The sequence below is a fragment of the Phascolarctos cinereus genome, unplaced genomic scaffold, assembly GCF_003287225.1.
Source record: "Phascolarctos cinereus isolate Bilbo 61053 unplaced genomic scaffold, phaCin_HiC Scaffold_4;HRSCAF=312, whole genome shotgun sequence".
Taxonomy (NCBI): domain Eukaryota; kingdom Metazoa; phylum Chordata; class Mammalia; order Diprotodontia; family Phascolarctidae; genus Phascolarctos; species Phascolarctos cinereus.
The window spans coordinates 396862543-396887021 of NW_027555847.1; positions in this window are offsets into that span (position 1 = coordinate 396862543).

Sequence of the window (24479 nt, forward strand, 5' to 3'; positions counted from 1 at the left end):
CAGAATAAAATTCAAAGAATGTTGATATTAACAAGGTGGACCTGTGTTTCAAGGAGAGAGTTAAGGCCATTAAAAGAACTTTCCAATTTCCCAGAGGCAATCCAGTCCGCTCACCTCCAGTTCGGATCTGGGCACTGCTCATTAGTAGATGAGCTTTCTACTGTGTATCATAGCCTGAACAATAACCACTCTTCTTTATCCACTTAGTTTTCACAGTATATATAGTGAAGTCAAACTCTTTCAACTGATAAAAAGACATTTTTAAAAAATCTAATTATTGAGATATAAAAGGCTACATCACTTATTTTGACCTATGATCTAATTAGAATCTATTACACAGCAATACTTAGTATCAGTATCAGTAGCCAGTAGCCATTATTTACATGAATAAAATAATAGGCATAAAAAAGAACGAAAAAATCTGCTTCATTCGTGTTTATTTCTTTCCAAGGAAGCTGTTTCCTAAGGTTATAAATAGCCAGGTTGAAGTCAGTTCTTTATCACTAAAAGACCAATGCATCCCTTCAAACAGGTTCCCAATATTTTTTTTGCTCCACAAATCCCTTTCGACAACAAGAACAAATGTACTATGAACCTCCAGAGTAATTTAAGATACCACTCATTATATCCTTTTAAATTTATATGTTTAGGGCTTACAGTAACTATAATGACAGCTTTTGCCCAAAAAGTTCCAAATTATAACTTATATTTTATTATTCCAATAATAAAATATAAAATTTTGTTATAATTATACTTACAAAAATAATCACACTTATAATTATGAAACTAATTATACTTACAGTTAAATATACTTATAATTATGAAAACCCTAAATATAAAATTACTATACTACAAAATAATTAAGAATATTTTATGTGGGACATTCTTTGAGAATTGAAAGAAATAATTCAACAAAACCTCATACGCTTCTTCAAGACTTCATATTAAATTTTTTTATTTTACAAGCTTTGTTGAATATAAATATTTTAATAAGATAAGTTATAACTTGGAAGATATCTAATATTAAAAATCATATAGAAACTTAATTTCAATATTGAATTTTTATTTAAATAAAAGTTTACCATATTGGCAACACCAGACAAATATAGTTCTAAATCTGGTTCTGCATCACATTTATTTTTGTATTTTTATTTAAAATAAGAATAAAGTGAAAATGCTTACTCACACAAATATGTCATAGAAAATAGTAGATTACTAGCTTTCTTGCTGAGAGATGGAAATTTATTTTTAATTTTTAACCACTTGATGAGTCTATGAAAATGAATATCTAATTATGGTATAAAATATTTACTTTCTACTGGCTAATGATAAGTATTATATTAAATGATAAATGTACTTGAATTGAATTGTATATATTGCTTCATTTCTAACAATGCTTACCTGTATGTATTTATATATATCTACACATGAAGATAGACAGATAGATAAGTGGATAGATAGATAGATGATAGATAGATAGATAGATAGATAGATAGATAGATAGATAGATAGATAGATAGATAGGTAGGTAGATAGATAGAGACTAACTTTTCCAAGAAAAGATTCTCTTCAGATGTAACTTTCTTCTCTTCTACCTCTGGCTCACTGTCTATACTCTCACAGAAACTCAACTCAATGACTAATCAGTGTTGCTAACCAATTCATTTGAAAATCCACTAGATAGAAGAATAATAAGATAAGTGGAGATGAAATATAATTCTGAAAACAGCCTTAATACTTCAGTGAAAAGCAATATAAGTATTATTTTTTGCAGCATTCATAATGGTCCATGAGGGTTCCAGCAAGGCTTATAATGCATGTGCCTAGTGATCATGACTTTCAAACAGCTTGACACTTGTGTTGCAAGAACATAAATGGTCATAATATCATAATCACATGATTACATAGTGAGGTATGATTGCAGAGTAAATGAGGGAAATGAGAGAGATAGTCTGGTGCAGTGTACACAATGCAAACAAGAGTACATGCATGCATTTGACCCTCTCTTGAGAATCATTTTGTACCCCAATGTTAAACATTTGTGGCAGTACAGAGACAATTTGATGACAGATTGAGAAATTGCAAGAGCGTTGTACTGAGTCAGAAGCTTCAGAGTTCGATGTAATTACTGCACAAACATCAAAGTTGTTGAATGTGTGGTCATGATGGTTTCAAATTACTGCAGAAACAAGCCTAAAATGCTTCAGACATGCACATGCTTGTCATGGAGGAAAAATATATTTGTAACATAATTGGGCAATTATTTACTGCTCAAAGTGTTATTAAAGAACTTTTAGCCTGAACCCATGGGACCATAATCACGTTAAAAAACACACACACACACAAAATGAGAACTACTCCCTCAAAACTTCAATAATATGATTTGTTTAGATGGAGATAACCTGAGCTAATCCACGGAATGTGCTTCTGGTGGGTTAGTGATGGCAAATGGCCTTTATCTGGTCAGAGATCTTCAGAGAGAATCTTGGAAAGTTCCCTCTTACTATATCCTGGACATATTCTCTTTCTTAACTGGACTGTGACAGTTGATGCAGAATCTATCATATGCCAGTCATGACTAAATCATCATAATTTCAAACATTAACTCAAGTTCCTTGAAAAAAATCAGTTCATCTTTCAAATTTTTAGGACAAGGGGTGGGCATCCTACAACTTACATGCCAAAAGCGTCATATGAAACTTAATTCAACTCAACTCAATTAGTATTTACTAAGTAACTACTATGTTACTCTGTGATGGGAGCTAAGGAAGATAGAGCATTTGTCTGAGGAATGGAGCTTACATGAAGCTTACAGTTCCTAACAGAGGGATAAGAAGAAAACAGATAGCTGTAATTCACAATAATATATAATAGGTACAAGAGAATAGTGAAAAAATAAAGTGGTATGTATATGTGTTTTGGGAGGAAAAGTCAAAATTCAATAGTCAAAGAACAGGAAGTCTAAGTGGAGAAGTCACATTTATCCCTGGCTTGGGAGAAGTTTGTGTGGAAGCAGAATCATGAGGAGGGTTTGAGATGAAGGAGAATGGATTGTGGGGGATATTTAGAAGATCTATAGACATGCCACCCAAACACACTCAATCTTTCCTAATCTTAGAAACTATGTTGGATGGGGATGTGGAAAAACTGGGATACTAATTCACTGTTGGTGGAATTGTGAACTTCTCTAACTATTTTAGAGAGCAATCTGGAATTATGCCCAAAGAGTATTAAGCTGCCTATACCCTTTAACCCAGCAATACCACTACTAGGTTTGTTTCCAGACATGACTAGGGGAAAAGGAAAAGAACCTATATGTTCTGAAATGTTTATACCAGCCCTCTTTGTGGTGGCAAAGAACTGGAAATTGAAAAGATAACCATCCATTGGGAAATGGCTGAACAAGTTATGGTATATGATTTTGATGAAATATTACTGTAATTAAAAAATGATGAGCTCGATCATCTTAGAAAAACATGCATAGACTTGCACAAATAATGAAGAGAGAAATGAGCAGAACTAAGAGAACATTGTATGCAGTAACAGCAATACTGTTTTAAAAACAACTTTGGGAGCAGTTAGGTGGCTCAGTGGATAGACCACTGGAGTCAGGAAGACCTGAGTTCAAATCCAGCCTCAGACACATAGCACTCACTAGCTGTGTGACTCTGGGCAAGTCACTTAAACCCAATTGCCTCACCAAAAATAAATAAATAAATATAAATAAAAAGAACTTTGAATGACTAAGTCGTATTTACTATTATAAATACCCAAATTACCTACACAGGACATATGAAGAAAGACACTATCTACATCTAGAGAAAGAACTGATAAATAGAAGTATGTATAGAATGATATTACATACATTTACATATTTGTGTCTAATGGTATTTACTAAGTAACTACTATGTGCAAACTCTGTGATGGGAGCCAAGGAAGATATAGCATTTACCTGAGGAATGTTTCCTGCCCTCATGAAGCTTACAGTTGCTAATAGAGGGATAAGAAGCAAACAGATAGCTATAATTCACAATAATAGGGCAGGAGGGAGGGAAGGGAAGAAAAGGAAAAAATGAAAGTCATATGATAACTTTATTATATATTTTTGAAAAATAGCAAATTATACACAATAGATTTGCAGTTTCATGTGCAATCATCTTTTTTAAAATTCTACTATGTTATGGAAATGCTTGTGTTATTTCCTAAATTAAAAATGAAAATTTTAAAAATGAAATCATGTATAGCCAGGCCTGCTTAATACTTGAAAGAGAGACTGCCTGGGAACAGTAGGCACTGTAGGCTTTGAGACTTGAAGTCTACTTTGGGGGCATATTGTAATAGGGATTCCTTTCTGAGTCTGAACTTCTGCATTTTTGTTTTTGGAGGTTTGAAGAAAGCCAGAAATTGAGGTCAGGAAGGGGAAGCCAGAAAGGATTTGAGAAGCTGAAGGAAGAGAAGAACCTAAAGTATAAAGAGTTTGCAAACTGAGAGGCCTGAGAAGGAAAACAGCTTAGGACTTGAAGGGCATCACAGATGAGAGCTAGAACAGACTTTGGAGGCCAGCTAGCCCAAATCCCTGAGTCTGTCAGTGAGGAAACTGAGCCTCAGGGAAGTTCAGTGACTTGACTAAGATCACACAGGCAATAATGGCAAAGTCAGAATTTTGAATCCTGATCTTCTTGCTATAAATTATTCTCTCTATTATCCTATGCTGAGGACAAGGATTTGAGGAGAAGAAAAATGGTAGGACAAGATAAGGGGCAGCTAGGTGGCACAGCTAGGACTGGGGTCAAGAAGATTCATTTTCCTGAATTCAAATCTGCCCTCAGATACTTCCCAGTTGTGTGGCCCTGGAAAAGTCACTTAACCTTGTTTGCCTCAGTTTCCTCATCTGTAAAATGAGCTAGAGAAGGAAATGGCAAACCACTCTAGTATCAGTGGCCAAGAAAATGCCAAATGGAGTCATAAAGAGTCAGACACAACTGAAAGGATTAAACAACAACAAAGACAAGTAAGATAGATAGGTAAAACAAATTGATAAACAAACCTAAGAGGATAAAACAAGGTAGAAGAAGTGGAATGTGATTGTCACAGTGTTGACATCATCAGAAGGTGCTAACAAGGTGAGAAGGGGAATGACAGATAACCCTAGGGTAAATCACCCAAGAAGCAGGTTGCCTCAGCATTTCACCATGGGAGCTACTACTGGCAAGACTGACAAATGGTTCAAGAGACATAGTTTCTGGGTAATTTAATCATTTTATTAATAAGGCCAGCAGGTTACTAATAAAAGGATGGTCATTTGCCAGCGTCTCTTTTGAACAAATGGTGGTGGGGAGGGGAGTCCCAGTTTATATCCCTTTCGAAGAAGAGGTGTTCCTGAGGGATGTCTAATCACCTCTGATTGGTTAACACAAGGGGAGGTGGGCTATCTTGGGATACATGACTTAGGTCACTAAAATCTTGGTCAAAGAGACGTCAATTTCCGTATCACCTGTTTCAATAATATGGAGGATGAACATTTTCCCAGAACCTGTCTGAGCAAACGCAGTGAGTAGGAATACACCCATTAGCTCAAACTTGGCCTGGGTAAATCTCTAAGAGACATAGATATCCCACACTGGTTGCTTTCTGGATAAGGAAGTAGAAAAGGGGGAAAACCTTGGTCCTAATATAATTATTAGTTATTAAATGTAAGACAGAAATATTCACTTCTCACATAAAGGAATGAAGATCTCACCCCTAGCAAGAATGAAGACCAAGAATTTTGCAATAACCTACACCGATTTTTTTGTATATCTGTCACTACCAAGTGATCATTAACTCTTCTTGAAGTGCACTCTGGTTTCTGTCCAAGAAGAAAAAGTGAAGAATTCAGGAACCATCTCTCTGTTCTCCAGGTTATCAGAGAGAATGAAACATTAAATGAAGTTCTTTTAAAAAATAAAAAAAGAATAACTTCAATGTGAAAAAAAAAGTATCTGAGAAGGAAGAAGGGAATCTTGGCCCAGGTTAAAAGGTGGCCAAAGTGGAAGAAAGTGACAGTGGGGAAGAAAGCAAAGACAGAACACTGACTATTTGAAGGTAAGTAAGGGGCTTTTCTGGAAGAAGATGAAATGGGATCTTTGAAAAGGTAGGGGGGTCCAAAGGGCTAATAGGTGAGCAATCATCCAATAATGTCAGTATAAGATAAAAAAAGTAGTTGTAGTTAGCTCTCTGATTACCAATGACTTACTAATGACAATATTTTACTACTAATATAGTAATATACACAGCCAGGTGATACAGTGGATAGATCTTTGTGCCAGGAAGACTCAAGTTCAGCTCCAGCCTCAGAAACTTATTATCTGTATGACTTTGGGCAAGTCATTTAGCCTCTGTTTGCTTCGGTTTCCTCATCTGCAAAATGGGGATAATGATAGCACCTACCTCCCAGACTTGTTGTGAGGTTAAAATGAGATATGACTTGTAAAGGGTTTTGCAAACCTTAAAAAGCTTTCTAAATGCTAGCTCTTATTTTCATTATTACTATTATTATGCTGATTGAAAAGAACACAAAGTGGCTTTCTTTACAATCCTGTGCCATGCAAAACAGGATTATTTGTTTGGTCACATTGCTACTTGTTTTTATAATGGGAAATAAGACTACCATAGAAAGGTTCACACAGAAAAGCAACAGTAGGGAAGCATTCATCATTCCAAATTAGAATGAAAAACCCTTTGAATCAGTACTCTCCCTGTCTGCTCAAAATCTGGCACCATTTCATTACACATCATACAAGGTCCCTTGTGGCCAGAGTACTAATCTGAGGGCATGGAAAGGGTTTAGCAAGGTCCGTGGCCCATTAGGGGCTCCATGGTTATGGTATCCCTGGGAACAGGAGCTGACCTTATGTCTATCAGAGGACTGGGCAGCTGCAGAACTCTATAACATAAAGTAAGAAATGAACTTTAAGAGACAATAATTACGATTCGCAGCATGGTTGGGTAGGGAGCATTTGAGTCATTGTTTGTCTTTTCTGTGTCTGAGAAAATGTGTTGCTGATTTCTCATCTAGATGCCCCAGTTGGAGTCCACTTACAGGAGAAAGAATTGAAAAAAATGATGAAAAGAAGGCAGAAGAAAATAACTGGAATTAGACCATTTCAGAGAACAGTCAAGCATTTGCCTCAATATAACCAGGGCTTTTGGCACATCAGGGACAGTGGAAGCCAAAGAACAGCTGGGGCTGATCACCCCTGGAAGTTCTGATCAGTGGCTTGACACCGTGGGAATTTTCTCAACCTGTTTTGTGAAAGTCTCTCCATCTTGAAAGAGTAAAAAGTTTCCAGCTTGAAAGGTGCTCTCATTATTCGATAGCTTCCTTATGTGTATTCATTACTGGATAGTTTCCTTATGTATAAAATGAGGAGGTTGGTTGAGATGGCTGCTTGGGTTTCTTCCACTCTAAATACTATGCACCAATAACACTAGCAATGTTTCCCCACCACTGCATTTTGGTATTTCAATTTCAAGTATCCATGATTTCTCTGGTGTGTGCAAATCACAACTCCTCTGTACCTAAGAACAGCACGGTATCCAGCACATAGTAGGTATTTAGTAAATTTTTCTTTATTAGCTTGGTGAATGGTCTGATAGTCTTCATAAGAACAACCACAACTAGATAATAGCCAACATTTATATAGCTCTTTAAGGTTTGTAAAGAGTCTTACTTTTATTTTCTCATTTCAGTCATTCAGTGAACATTTATTAAGCACCTACTATGTTCTAGGCAGTGTTAAGCACTGGGGATGCAAAGAAAGGCAAAAGACAGTCTCTGCTCTCAAGGAGTTCACAGCCTTTCAACACAGTTTCAAGACGGAGTGGCTTTTACAAAATAGGCTGGGTAAGGGGAAAGTAGTCCAATACTTTCATTTTAAAATTGAGGAAACAACACAACAGTTACTGTTGTGTTTGCTCTTATGAAGCAAGTTGTCCAATATTACATGGCTCATGTTAAATTTATGCCCTCTCAATTGAAAATTTTTTGCATGATATCAAAATTAGGATTATTTGTCCTCATAACAATCCTGTGAGGCAGGTGCTATTATTATCTCCACTTTACAGATGAGAAAACTGAGGCAGACAGAGGTTAAATGATTTGCCCAGGGTCCCACAACTAATAAGTGTCTGGGTAGAATTTAAACTCTAGCTCTTCTGACTTGAATCCAAAACTCTATCCATTATATCACTTTAATGCCTCATATGAGCTGCTGTGTCTGAAAAAATAATTCATCCCCTGGTGAATATCCTTTTGGTTAGGAGCTAAAGAAAGGTACTTCTTATGAAGTAGCCCCACTACAATCTCTAGTCATCTGAGTTATGTTTACGTCTCTAGAGGTAGGAAGAGACTGTCAGGATATCCTTCTCTTTCATTGAAACTTGTTTTCTTTCATAACCTTCAACAAGCTGGAGAGATCTTCAGCAAGTTAGAAGATCTGCTTACTAAAAGAGAGAGATTGTTTGGGGCAGGGGGAAGGGAGAATGGAGGTGTTATTTGGATTGTTAACTTAGTGTAATAAACTTATATAGGAAAACAATGAGTTTTTTTCACTGGCCAAAATATGGTATCAAAATAACAGGGTTTTGCCACTGACACATATTCATAATAAAGGCAGGAATGTGGGGCTAGCTAGGAAGAAATCAAAGCCTGTTAATTTAGATGATTTAATTATTGGTCGATATTCCTAAAATGTTCTTGTTTAGCATGCAGACAAATTTGAGTCAGAACAAAAGGTAAACTAAGAAGAAAATGTCATTGTTTGCTACTCTGTCTTCCCCTCATTTCTGTCTTTATTATTCATATTGGTCATCAACAAAGTCTCTCATTGCTTTTGTGATAGAATTTGACCAGCAAAAATAAACAAACAAATAAACAAACAAACAAACAAACAAATAAGGCTCACCTTTGCATTTTGACATCACACACAAAAAAATTCCAGTTGAGAGAGGGCATAAATTTAGAATGAGCCACTTAATGTTTGAAAAGTTATTTCATAAGCACAACCACAGCAGCAACCATTGTGCTATGTCCTCAACTTTAAAATAAGGAATTGGACCACTCTCCTCTTACCCAGCCTATTTTGTAAAAGTTACTTCATCTTGAAAGTATATTGAAAGGCCAGAGCCATATGTGGTTATCTAGAAAGCTTTCATCACGCTTACAGTTTCCTCCTGTATACAATGATTAGGGATGGGGCAGATGAACTCTAAAGTTTCTGTTAGCTCTAAATTCTCTGACTTGCCCAAGGTTGTCCAGCTCTGATAAGAGAGACAGCCCTGTGATCTTGGGCCACTTAGCCTCTCTTGAGTCTCCAGATTCTCATCCATAAAATGAAGGTAATAATACCTGCTGTGCCACCTCACAGGGTTGTTGTATGTATCAGATGAAATGATGCATTTATAAAACAGGATAGTATGGTGAAAATAGTGGTGACTCTGGACCTAGATTTGAATTTCATGCATGACACTTACTACTTTGGTGGTTTGGACAAATCACAGCCTTCATGGGCCTCAGTTTCCTCATCTGTAAAATGAGGGGGTTGGACTAGGGGGTTGTCTAAGTTATCCTCTGTCTCTACAATTATAATCTCAAAGGCTTTGTCCTAGAGAAAAAAGAACAAGAAAAAAAAAAGAAATGTGTGACCATCATCAGTATTGATGCAGGTCAAAGCTAAGGTCCCATCTAACATCCACTTAAGTCAAACCAAAACCAGTTGCTCTTGTGAAGGTCCTTAGGAAAGTTAACCTAAGAGAGTGACAATCCTAGCTTAGCCTCTCTGAAGAAACAACTCCACAACAATTTTAATAATCATCTCCCCTACGCTAAGTTGGGAAGCTAGGTGGCACAGTGGATAGAGCACCAGGCCTAGTCAGAAAGATTGATCTTCCTGAGATCAAATCTGGCCTCAAATCTAACTTCAAATCTAATTTACTAGTTATGTGACCCCGAGCAAATCATGCAACCCTGTCTGCCTGTTTCCTCGTCTATAAAATGAGCTGGAGAAGGACGTGGCAAACCACTCCAGTAGCTTTGCCAAGAAAACTCCAAATGGGGTCATGAAGAGTCATTCAGGACTGAAGCAATTGAACAGCAACACACCAAGTCAAACACATCCTAAGGCAAAAAGTCATAGCTGTGTAAAGTAACTATCTGGGAAGCATCCAACTGGATTGCATAGAAAAGAGCTGCTGAAACTATTTTCAAAGCAGAGGAAAGGCTCATCCATTCTTTCTCTTTCATTTTTGCTTCTTTTAAATTCTTTGTTCTACTCTTTGATCTTTTTTCTTTTCTTTCACATTTTACCTCCTTGGCCTTCTCCATTCTCCCTCTTTTCTTCCTCATTCTTTCCCTTTACCAGATCCCAGACAACTTTTGTTGTAGTCAACAAAAATTCTGATTAAAGGCACACTTCTCCGTCATGTGTCTCAGCACCATCATGTAGGTTGCCTTCTCTCACTGCCCTACCAAAAAATATGGTTTGCTGAAACCCTCCATCTATCCCACGCATTCTCAATCACCTAGCTCATGTCAAATATAGATATCTAGATGGGAGTCAGCTAGTCAAAGGAGAAAAAAATTGGCCTGCATTGTAGCACCATTCTAAAGAAAGGATGACAGGGACAGCTGCCAACATTCAACTGGAGATTTGGTGTGATGATGTGGTATATTGCAGTACAATTGAAAGAACATTCAACTTGGAGCCAAGAGAGCTGTATTCAAATCCTGACTGTGATGTTTACGAGCTGTGCAACTATGAACAAACCACTTAATTTCTCTGAGGTTCCATATCCTTATCTGTAAACTAGTCATATCAACACTCAGACTATCTTCCTCATAGGGTGTTGTGGGGAAAGCACTGTGTTATTCTTAAAATACTGTAGAAATGTGAGTGATTATCTTATCTGCATGGAAGAAGGAATAGGGAAAAAGGGGGGACTAGCCATAGGTTGGTAGCTCAGGGCATTCAGAACTCTCTATTACAGCACTTCATAAAGTGCTGGTATGAGACTCAAACCAAAGAGAAATCTATTCTCTCAGTTGCTATTAGTAATTGCCCTTTTCCTTTAAAAGCATGCATTTTAAAGCATGCAGTCGAAATTCTACAACCACGGCTTTGACTTCCCAGCTCCAATTTTGCAGCTGCTGTGTGATCTTTATTCTTCGGATACCCCAGAGGAAAAACCTAGACACAGCAGTAGAATGCCCAGGGTCTGACTGGGCATTCTCTCTGGAAGTTTGCCTGTGTAAGGACTCTGGAGTCAGTTGCAAAACTTTTGATTTATTATTGGTCTCATTAACAAATTATTTTCCTCTTCCCCACAGTGATTTTGGGACAAAATTTAGAACATGTGCTGTGGCATTTTCAAAGTGGGTTAAATGGAAGATACACTGAATCTGGTAAATGACCTCCTTAGCCTCTGCAGAACTGATCTTAGATCATAACTTTCATGCCCAGAATAAAGGTGAGTTCTTTTTATTTTTTGTAAATACTGCTTTGTTTTTTAAAGTAGTTTTCAACATTCATTTATATAAGATTTTGAGTTCAAATTTTTCTCCCTCTACAAGATGGCAAGCAATCTGATATAGGTTATACATGTGCAATCATGTAAACATATTTCCACATTAGTCATGTTGTGAAAGAAGAAACAGAATGAAAGGGGAAAGCCATGAAAAAAAGTGAAAATAGCATGCTTTGATCTGCATTCAGACTCCATAGTTCTTTCTCTGGATGTAGATACATTCTCCATCATGAGTCTTTTGTAATTCTCTTGTATCATTGTATTGCTGAGAAGAACTAAGTCTATCATAGTTGATCATTGCATAATGTTACTGTTACTCGGTACAATGTTCTGGTTTTGCTCACTTCACTCAGCATCAATGCATGTCTTTCCAGGTTTTCTGAAATTCATGTGCTCATCATTTTTTATAGCACGATAGCATTCAGAAATATGTTTTTATAGCACAATAGTATTCCTTTACATTAATATGCCACAACTTATTCAACCATGCCCTGATTGATGGGCACTCCCTCAATTTCCAATTTTTTGCCACCACAAAAAAGAGCTGCTATAAATATTCTTGTACATGTAGGCCCTGTTTTAATGACCTCTTTGGGATACCAACCAAGTAGTGGTATTGTTGGATCAAAAGATATGCCCTTTGGGCTTAATTCCAAACTGTTCTCCAGAATGGTTGGATAAGTTCACAACTCCACCAACAATGTACTAGTGTCCCAATTTTCCTACATCTCCTCCAACATTTATTATTTTCCTTTTCTATCATATTAACCAATCTGATAGGTGTGATGTGATACGTCAGAGTTGTTTTAATTTGCGTTTCTCAAGTCAATAGTGATATAGAGCATTTTTTCACATGACTATTGATGGCTATAATTTCTTTATCTGTAAACTACCTGTTCATATCCTTTGACCATTTATCAATTGGGGAATGACTCGTATTCTTATAGATTTGAATCAATTTTTTCTTATTTGAGAAATAAGGCCTTCTCAGAAACACTTCCTATGAAAATTGTTTTCTAGCTTTCTACTTTCTTCTAATCTTGGTTGCATTGGGTTTGTTTGTGCAAAACCTTTTCAATGTAAAGTAATCAAAATTATTCATTTTGCATTTCATAATGCTTTCCATCTTTTGTTTGGTCATAAATTCTTCCCTTCTACATAGATCTGATGGGTAAACTATTCCTTGCTCTCTTAATTTGTTTATGGTATCACCCTTTATGTCTAAATCATGTGCCCATTTTGACCTTATCTTGGTATACAGTGTGAGATGTTGGTCTATGCCTAGTTTCTGCCATACTATTTTCCAGTTTTCCCCACAGTTTTTGTCAAATAGTGAGTTCTTATCCCAAAAGCTGGAGTCTTTGGGTTTATCAAACATTAGATTACTATATTGATTTACTACTGTGTCGTGCATACCGAATCGATTCCACTGATCTACCACTCTATTTCTTAGCCAGTACCAGATTGTTTTGATGATTGATGCTTTGTAAAATAGTTTTAGATCTGGTATGGGTAGATGAATTTTTTAATTGGGTGGCTTCCCTAACTGAGAAAAGAAAAGGGAAAAAAAGGTGGGAGCTGTGAGCAAGGACTACATAAAATCACTGCAGTCCTACCAAAGGCATGAAAAGCTAGGCCTGGAACATTTCTGCTAACCTCTGGGGGATGAGCCTTCTCTAGGATGAGCCCTGAGCTTTTGGGGAGTCTGCCTTCTGGCCCACTCTCACCTCCCTCCTTCTATGTAGAATTTAGAACAGCAAACTGAAAAACAGAAGAAATGGATCTTTTAATTGGGAGCACAGCTGACTGGACTACTGTTTCATTCTGTTTATAAATGTACTTTCAATGGTCAGCAAATAGAAAACACCTGCAGGACTTTTGCTACAATGATTTTAATGCCTTTTTTCTCCACCTTTTGGGGCAGCCCATGCTTCAGTTTTGTGTAGGTCAGCTCAATAGTGGCCAAGTAATTCACGCTTATGACTCTATGGGAAGATTTTCTCCCACTGCCTTTAAGTAGGGAAGTGTTTAACTGGAGAAGTAATATGACTTTGGGTTGATGGCAACCATAATCAAAGTCAGAGGGCTAGTAGAGGTCAGATTTTACTTCAACTAAGGCTGCGCCTTATCACCATTTGTTGCCAATCATGATTAAATATATCATGCATAACACATGGGTCCTGGCCCTAAATTTGTTATTGTGGTATGGTCCTAAATCATCAAAATCTCTTTGGATGATTATTGCCCCCCAACCAGAGCTTACTCTGTGGTTTATGTAGAACTTATGTTTATTACTTCATGAATATTGGTAACGGAGTCCTCAACTTTCATACAAATATTCAAGATAAAACAATTACATCACATATAAGACAACCTTCATTTTAACAAACAGGAAACACAGAAGACTCAAAGAACTCATAGGACCCCACAAGCAAATACCAAAAACACATAAAGTGACTTGCAATAATAGCCTACAAAAGATCAATACAGTTCTCCCTCTCACTTCCCACAGAGTGCTAGAATCCTCCAAACTCAATGCCAAATCACCCTGAAAGAAAAATACCCTCTAGGGCTACAGGACCAGCAACCCCCTTCTCGTTAATTTTTACTGTACAAATAATGACACTAGGAATGGATAGAGTAAAGTTCATTTATTGCCCTAATTTGTGGCTTTAGTCCTTTGCTCTCTGAAGGAAGAGGAGTAATACGTGGGAGATCCTCAGAAAAGTCCTTTTCTCTGAATAGAAGATTCCTAAACTGTTAAGCTTGGAGTTATTTGGTGAGCCAACCTCCAAAGCCGGGACTAATGAAGGAGTGTCCCTTCTCTACCTAACGGCAAGATTCCAGGATCACACAAAATCTCCCTTCCTTTAACTGAAAAGTAGAAGTTCAATAGTGACAGGAAGTCTCTGCTAATATTACTTATATAAATAGTATTTACATAACACTTTAGGGTTTGCAAAGTGCTTTGTATATCTTATCTCATTTGATCTTCACAACAAACCTCTGAGGTAGATGCTATTATTATTCCCATTTTACAGATGAAGAAACTGAGGCAGGCAGCAATTAAGTGATTTGTTCAGGGTCACATAGCCAGTAAGGGTCTGAGGCAGGAATTGAACTCAGATTGTTCCTATTTCCAAGTCCAGCTTTCCATCCACAGTGCCATCAGAGCCACACTTTTAGCTCCAATATACTTCTCCAGGATACTCTTACTCTCCCTTTGCCTGTTGTTACATCTTGTGCTGGGAAAGTCTACTCACATCTACTCTAATGTCTCTGGTCTGTGTTCTGTGTTCAGAAAAGAAAGAAGGAAGATGATGGCAAAGAATTTCTAGTTCAAGAACTCTTTTCTTAGGCCACCTGAGTAAAAGTATCAAGTTCCCAACAAAAGGATGTCATTAGTAACAACATATGGAGACAAAAGGAGACCCTCCTTGTAACCACCACCATTGCTGAAACTCTCAGGATCTCTGCAAAGGAAGGTGGAAAAATGAAAAGGACCACCAAAGTGCTCTCTTTACAGGCTAGCAGAAAGAGAAAATTTTTGTAAGATTCGTTCTTTCCAAGAGTCTGATTTAACCAATTCATTGTGGGGACAGTCTTAGTCACTGAAACTAAATTGGGAAATGGCTTTTGTCTTCTCAACAACACTTCTGTTGGCAATCCAACCTTAATAGGAATAGGTTTTCAAAATCCCAAAGAAAAGCTCACCACCCTGCAAGCTCATCAAATTGAGTGAAGAATTTCCTGGATCAGCACCTTATACCAAAAGTCTTAGAAAAACTCTGACCTCCCAGTAAATATATCAAATTGATCAAGAAATTATCCTCAAACAAGATATGTCTGTGTGTGTGTGTGTGTGTGTGTGTGTGCGTGCACATGCATGTGTGCATGCATGCATTTGGTGGCATCAGGTAGAGATAGAACAAGATAACCAGGCTAACCTTGGTGTCAGTCCAAATCACGCTGGCCTTGAAGGGGTCATCAGACTTGAGTTCTAGTCCTGAATCTGCCACTAGCTTGCTTCATGACCTTGGACAAATCCTTTCACTATCTTGGGCTTCACTTTCCTCATTTGTACAGTAAGAGGGTTAGATTAGATGACTCAGACTCCCTTTCAGCTCTCTAACTCTATGACAATTTTATTCATCAATAAAATAACTAAATATTTCACAAAGCTGTTCTATGTGCAAGGCAAATCACCTGTGTGCTGAGGCAGATACAGATATAGTAGAGCAGGAGGGTGGGGTGGGACACATATGATCATTGAGTGCCCAGTACTTGTGACATTCTCAGATTTGTCCTTCCTGGTGGATTATACAGAGCTTATGCAGTTATTTCCTGGTCTGCTTATAATCCAATCACATGTTGAGGCTTCTTGTTAAGCCTGCTTCCTACTATGAGTGACTATAGGGCTAATGAGGAATCTTTTTGCTGACTACAGAGCTAAAGGAGCAAATCACTCAAGAGGTGCTGAGCCAGAACTTTTACATTAAGGAAAAAAAAAAGAATTGATATGTTGCCCCTTCCTGATTCCTACTGCACTTTTCTTTCCTGGTGATGAGTGGGGCAAGAATTGTTGAGAGCTTCTGGGTAGAAAAGGAGACAATGATTGTCCTCTCTACTGCTTGGCTGCCATGTATCCATGAACACATGGTGCCTCTGTTTATTTTGTGTTTATTATCTCCTGATCTTAGGTAAACAAGTATCTGGAGATGCAATTGAATAGGTTATGACTTTGGGAATTTTGAAAGGTGAAAAGAGCAATCAGAGGCATCCCCACCCCCTATCCCAGCAGTCACTGGACTTAAGGGAGATTTTTTCTGGGATCTTAGACAAGTCAGAGGGAAACTGGTGATAAATATTTGTTTGGGATATGTCTGGACCTTTGATTAAAGGAATTTGAGGCATGACAGATGTAGGGAGAATAACAACATTACTTTCTGGAAATAGGACAAAGTTTGGCAGATTTACCCAGTCCCTTTCAAGGGGCCTTGAATGGACAGTATATAACTGGAATCATAAAAAAGATTTTCTCATTCTAGATCAAAGAATAGCATGAACTCATAGAATGGCAGCCTGGGGCAGAAACAGGAGTTTGATCCACTTAAATACACAAGGGCTTCTCTGGCTCAATCTATATCACAAAAAGAGTTGAAAGAAGCCTAGGTCTGAGTCTGTTCCATTTGCAGGAAAGGACTGTACGGTAGCTGAAGGCCAGCAGATGGCATCAGAAAGCAGCTCAATAGATTTGCCTGGCAGAGAAGCAAAGATGGGGAGAGGACCCCAGCACAGTGGAGACTGCAATTCACAGATCAGTGACATCACCAAAGGACACTGATAGTACTTCAAGAGCACAAACAGCAGCTTCAAGACAGAGAAAAATTCCAACAGAGAGATAGCTTAAGCAGCATGAGATGCCCTGGCTAAATGTGTTCCTGGGGCATGTGTATCTTTCATTACTGGTGAGGTAATTTGTGGCAGAATGAATGAACCCTTGATAGGTGAGACGGGTAGAATCTTCCATGTCCCTTCTTTCATTATGTTTTTTCTTAAGTGTCATTGACTTTGAACTAAATGTTATTGGTCATTCTGTTAAAAGAAACATATCAGTGGGGGCTCATGAGCATTAATCTGAATACACCTAAAGCTGACCCAAGTTTTTTTTTCTTTTTGTTTTTGTTTTTTAGGCAATTGGGTTTAAGTGACTTGCCCAGGGTCACACAGCTAGTAAGTGTCAAGTTGCGCTTTTTTTTTTTGGTCTGAGGCTGGATTTGAATTCAGGTCCTCTTGACTTCGGGGTCAGTGCTCTATCCACTGCACCATCTAGCTGCCCCAATCCAAGTTTTTAAAGTTTGGAAGTAACTTTGTTGTTTAATCATTTCAATCTTGTCCAACTTTTTGTGACCCCATTTGGGGTTTCCTTGGCAGAGATACTAGAGTGATTTGCAATTTCCTTCTTCAGCCCATTTTACAGATGAGGACCTGAGGCAAACAGGGTTAAGTGACTTGGCCAGGGTCACACAGCTAGTAAGTGTCCAAGCCGGATTTGAACTCAGGAAGATGAGAGTCTTCCTGACTTCAGGCACAGCACTCTATGCATTGCACCACCTAGCTGCCCTGGAAGTAGCTAGGGAGTGCTACAAAAATAAATAATTACCTTATTTAGGGTAGGTCTGGGAGACTTGCTAGTGAAGCTGTATCATTGCCTACTAGAAAGGCATGTGATCTTTACAGGTTTTGAGTTGACCAGAGGCTCAGTGTCTACCAACTGTGTGATATCATTGTTCCCAAAAAAGTTAACGAAATCTTAAATTATATTAATAGCATCCAGATTATGGGAGCCAAAAATGTCATTATACTTAGTGATGATCAGAAATAAATGCATTGCGTTTTATGAAAGGCTGCTATGCAGAAGAAGTAGTACTGTTCTTAGTCATTCTAAAAAGTAGAACTAGGAACATTAGGTAAAAGTGTAAGAAGACCCATTTGGTACAAGTCTATCCATGAGTTTCTAAGACCATTGAGCTCATCATTAGTTATGGCACAGTAGAATTCCGACATGATCATACCACAACTTGTTCAGCCATTCCCCAATTGATGCAATAATGAAGAATGAAATGAGCCAAACCAAGAGAAGGTTGTATACAGTAACAGCAATATTGTTTTAAGAACAACTTTGAGCAACTGGGGTTTTTTTGACTATTATAATTACCCAAATTAACTACAAAGGACATATGAAGGAAGACACTATCTGCATCCAGAGAAAGAACTGATAAATAGAAGAATGCATTGAATGATTGTGTGTGTGTGTGTGTGTGTGTGTGTGTGCGAGTGTGTACACATATTTGGATCTAATGGTAGCCATCTCTAAGGTAGTGGGAGGGAAGGGAAAAAAAGGAAAAAGGGGGAAAAGTTGCATGATAACTTTATTACATATTTAGAAGAAAAAGCAAGTTGCACATACTAGATATGCAGTTTCATGGGCAATGATCTTTTTTTCCCTATTTTTCTATGTTATGGAAATGTTTGTTTCATTTCTTAAGTTCAGAATAAAGTAAATAAAAATTTAAAAAAGAAGAAATTGGCATATGCTATGAATCAGGACTTAATTTATGGCTTCGTTAACTGTCTAGACTTAATAAAGTGATGGAGCATACGTTAATGATGCAGAATAAACAATAAAAAATAAAATAAAGAGGCCCATTTCAGCAAAATGTAAACATTTTCTAAGTAGAGTTCCCCAACAATGGAATGACATGCCTTGAAGAATAGTGAGCTCCCTATCACAAGAAATATTCAAGTGGAGAATGTATGACCATCTGTCAGAAGTTGTAGAGCCGGTCTAACAATGGATGGATAGTCAAATTTCTTAACCTCTAAGGTTCCTTTCAACTCTGAGATTCTATGATATTACTTCCAGGCTCATAGATTTAGAAGAAAAGAGGATCTCAGTTGTTATCTAATCCAACTCCTTTACTTTATAGATGAGGAAAAGAGGATCCAGAGCAATTAAGTGAATTGCCCAAAATTACACAATAATAAGTCATAGTGAACTGGTAATTATTTAACAAGCAGCTCTCTGAGCATGACATACCTTTGAGCTTAATCTACAGTATTATTAACATTCTCTCCACCATTTTCTTAAGTCTAGACAATCAGCAAACAACAAATGAAGCCTTAATTTGCAGCCTTCTAGATTTCTTATGTATAAATGCTCACACTTAAAATTTGACAGTGGGTTCTCAGGAGCCAGTCTGAGCTGGCTCCATCACAGCCCCTGAAGGAGAAACAGAATTCTTATCTGAGCCCCAATCCCCTACTCCACGTGCTGCCTGTACTGGGTTCTCTTATGTTCTGTCTATCTGTAAATAGACTTGACTAGGAAAGAAAACAATGAAAAGATCAAAGTGAAGCCAAAAGTCTAAGAGTAACCCCAAGCATCTATCCTGGAGAAGTAGTAGTTCCTTCTAGTATGTCCTTGGCTATCATTTCTTTAAAAATGGGGGTTGGGAAATGGGGAGGCACATTATGACATGAAGCATTTCTTTTCCATTCTCTAATATTACACCTTTACCATTCCCTAATAAGCTATATTTTAATTTAAAACAGCAATTTACAATGCAATTCATTTACAACCACACAATCCATTGTAATCACAATGCCATAAATTTATGTTTTAAGTAATTTTTAATGCTTGTAGCAGCTGGGTCTCTGAAGTGTGGAAATAGCTAACATTTTTCACCTAGTGCAGTGCAGCCAAGGAAAAAAAAGGCCTGCTCTTTAATTATCTAACCACCAAAGACAGCATGTGGAGACTAGAATAGTTGTAATTGCAAAATAAGAAACAATTGGTCTGAGGCATAGTGTAAAGTCTTTAAATGTAAACATGTAAATGCCAAGACACAGCAGGTAAGGCCTAGAGCAAAAATAGCTAAATTCACAAATATCTGTGGTTTTAAGCTGAATTGATTAAAAGGAAGGTTATTATTAAGAAGGTGGAAATAATAGCATTGAAAGCAGTTCCCTGGACCCAAATAAAGCTTTAAGCCAAAGGGCATTGGTGGTTTATTTGTAATAATGAGCATGTAAGGAATTCACAAACTCCATTAGTGATTCATGTGAATATCCATGCTATTAAAAAGATCATGACAGTTCACATTAACAGCAACGAAAACTTAGCAAACTCATTCATTTGGGTTTCACGACACCAGCCCACCTATAGGAACACATCCCAGACACCCCAATATTTCTACATTTACTGAAAATGCAGCCATTACAAGGAAAAAGTTCACTGCCCCCGTGAGAGCAGAGCTGGCCAAGGGAAAATGGGTCAGGAGGTCAAGAGAGGATGTCCCCCAGGAAGATCTCTGTTCCCTTTTATTCTCTACCCTGGAGCAAAGACTCCTCTACTTTAGTTGTATTTCTGCATGACACCAATATTGTCAAAATTTTATCTTTTTAATTGTTTGAAATATTATGTTCCAGACTTATTAAAGCATTTTCATCCTTAAGTAAATGAAAATATTAGCAGAACAAAAATGAAGACAGAATTGATACCTGTCCTCGAAGAACCAGGTGTTACTTAAGCTGAAAAATAAGTGTAATACCTAATAATAGTAGCTAGGATTTATATAGCACTTTAAAGTATACAAGTGATTTTATATATGTTAGCTCACTTGATTGTTACAAACCTGTGAATTGGGTGCTATTATTTTTTTAAGTCTCTCTTTTTTTTTTTAGTTCTTCCAGGGTCTGAAACTAATTCACCTTTTTTTGTGAGGCAATTGGGGTTAAGTGACTTGCCCAGAGTCACACAGCTAGTGAGTGTTATGTGTCTGAAGCTGAATTTGAACTCAGGACCTCCTGGCTCCAGGGTCAGTGTTCTATCCACATTAGGTGCTATTATTAACTTCATTTTGTAGTTGAAACTGAGACTGAGAGAAATTAAGTGACATACCCAGAAGCAGAATTTAAACTCAAATCTTCTTGATACCAACACTTTATTCCCAATGCTTACCACCTAGCTGTCTTAGCAATAATATTTATAATAACAATTAGTGTTTATGGGAGGCTTTTAAGGTATTCAAAGAGAAGTACATATTGTTTTACCTAATCTTCCTTAAAACATTATAAAGTAGGTGTTATGATTATCCTCATTTTACAGATGAAGAAACTGAGGCTGAGATAAGTCAAGTGTCCCAGGGTCTCACAGCTAGGAAGTTTCTAAGGTGGGAAAGGCAGAATTTGAACTCAAGTCTTCTTGCTCCTACACCAGTTAGCTGCTACCATATAAAATGAACTCTAATTTTATTTTCCTTTCTTTTTTTTTGGGGGGGAAACTGGGGTTAAGTGACTTGCCCAGGGTCACACAGCTAGTAAGTGTCAAGTGTTTGGTCTGACTTAGGTCCTCCTGACTTCAGGGCTGGTGCTGTATCCACTGTGCCACTTAGCTGCCCCTTATTTTATTTTCCTAATGCCCTATAAGGTGGACATTAGTCAGATCAGGATAGTATTGTGGAAAAAGCACGGGCTTTGGAATCAGAAGGTGCAGGTTGAAATCTTGTTTCTGATGCTTAACAACTCTGTGACCTTGGAAAGACCCTTAACTTCCTTGAGACTCAAGGACACTCCAATGTTTCAACATCAGACACACTAATTTTCCTTACTGGACACCCCAATATTTCTACATAGGATACTCCAATATTTCTACATTGGACAACTGGATCACAATATTTCTACTTTACTGAAAATGCAGTCATTTCAAGGAAGAAGTTCATCTTTAAAATGATGAGGATAGACTTCTGAGGTTCCTTTTCCAGCTAACTCTTGGATCTTATGATGAACATAGCACTGACAAATAGGCTTTTGATGAAATTTCTTCATTGAAAATGCCAGTGAAAGAGATGCCTCCAATGCTAGAGGCTTGAAAAAATAGAACCAGTTTCATTTGTTGGTGCTGTCTTTGTGTGCTTGACTTGTCCATGTTTACTAATTTTCTTCTTGATGAAAGTATTTGTGATATGTGTGATGTTTTTTATATAATTTATAAACCCCTTTCCTCTCTGGTTTCTCACTCCTAAACTGTTTTCCAACATATTTTTGCCCTCCTCCCCACGCCTACCTTTGCAAGAGAATTAAAGTCTATGTTAATTTAATTTGGAGGAACTTATTAAGTTCTTTATAATGTTATTAAGTAGTGTCCATGTCCATTATCTCCTGACTTTCTTCTTGATAATAGTTGGAATTTATATGAAGCATTAATATGGTACATTTATAAACTATTTTATGTGTTTCATTTGATACAAGCCTTAAAGTAATCCTGTTATGGAGGTACAACCAATATACCATTGTAAAGATGAGAAAACTGAGGTCCTGAGAAGTTAAGACACTTGCTCATGGTCATATAGCTAGTAAATACTAGAGAATGGATAGAACCCAGGCTATTCTGACTCCAAGTTCAATGTTCTATCTAGCATCTCCTCATTGAAGAAAATATGCATGAAATGTAGGCATGATATTTCTATGAAGTCTTCACTCCACCAGTCTCTTTTGTTTCTTATTCTTAAGCTGTTGTTTTCAACATTTTTTTTGCTATCTTCCCCAGGTCTTTGTGCCTGGCCCTTTTCTCTCTCTATACTTGTGTTTGGGGAACTCATTAGTTCCCATGGGTTTAATTACCATCTCTATGAAAATGACTCTAATATGGATGTATTCAATCCTCATCTCTCTCTTGAGCTCCAGCTGCACATCTCCAACTGCCTACTGGAGATTCCAAACTGGATGTTGCAGGCATCTCAAATCAACTTCAAAACAGAACTCATTTTCTTTAGTTAGTCAGTTGGTATTTATTAAGTGTCTGCCATGTACCAGGCACTGTGCCAAGCACTGGAGATGGTTGTTGTTACTGTTCACCTTTCCCATTTGAAGACTAATGACATTATGATGTTGGCATCAAGGTACGGTGTGTTTGATTGTGGCTGATCAGTAGAATGTGAGCTCGTGGTCCATTTGAACATTTGGGATGGAAGTAGTAAAATAGTACAACAGTGAATAATGAGTGATGTCTTGACTCGTGTGTGATTTGGATTCAAGTGAGGCAAAGTCACCTTTCCACTTCCAGAATTATCGGAGTCCAGTGGCAAGACAAAAGTTAAGACAACTGGCAATTGACTGGGATACAGTGGATGACCTTAACATCTTTTATTTCTAACTAAGCTCTAAGCACTCCACAGCACCTGCTTCAGCTGCCTTAATGGCCATTGGAACAAATTGTTCTCATCCACCCATTCTACCAGTCTTCATGTCAATGTGGTAGACATCCCCCTAACTCACTGATGGGTTTGAGGCCCATCAGTTACTTTCGTCCTGGTTAAGCACAACTGCCAAAATGATTTACTGAAATGTGACTGCTGAGATTCAAAGAAAAGAAAAGCAGTCTCTGATCTCAAAGAGCTCACAGATGAGTGGGAGAGATGACATGAAAACAACTACATACAAAGGATAAATTAGAGATAATCAACAGAGGGAAGACACTAGTGTTCAGGAAGTTGAGGAAGGACTTCCTCCAGAATGTGGGGATTTTAGCAGGGATTTAAAGGGACCTAAGGAAGACAGGATGAATAGATGAGTAGAGAGAAAATGCCAGGCACAGGGGACAGCCAGCAAAAATGCCCAGAGTAGAGAGATGAAGTGTCTTGTGTGAGTAACAACAAGGAGGCCAGTGTCACTAAGTTGCAGAATACATATGGATGAGTAAAGTGTAGGAAGAATGGGATCTTTACCCACAAAGCTTTCCCTATTTGTCTAAAGGGTGCTACCATCCTTTTGGTTACCCTGGTTTGAAATCTTGGCATTATCCTTTGCTAGAAAACCTCTCTAAAAGTCCCTTCCAACTCTAAATTCTATAATTCACTTGTTACCAACCATTCATTGTCTGGAAAAAAAGAAATTCATGATGTTAAAGTGACTAAAGGTTACTTCCTAGACTCAGAATCCAAAATTATAGAAATCCAAAACAGAAGATAAACTAGAAAATGATTATTCCCATTAGATACAGCATGCTGTAGTAGTAGTAGTAGTAGTAGTATAACTAGAAGACATTGGTTCAACTCTTAACCCAATTTTCTATATGTGTGACCTTGAGCAAGTCATGGGAGTATAGATTTAGAGCCAAAAAAAGATCTAAGAGATCATCTAGTCCAATCCTCCCCCCCCCATCCTTTACCATTTTACAGATGAGGAAACGAAGTTGCAAAGAGGTTAAGTAAGTGCTCAGGCCACAAAGTAAGAACTTCTAACTCCAAATCCAGGACTCTTCTCACCAAATGATTCTCACTTATAAAAGAAAGATAACTTGCTCACCTGTAAAATGGGTATAATATCTCTCCCACCAAAATTCAATTCAACTGACC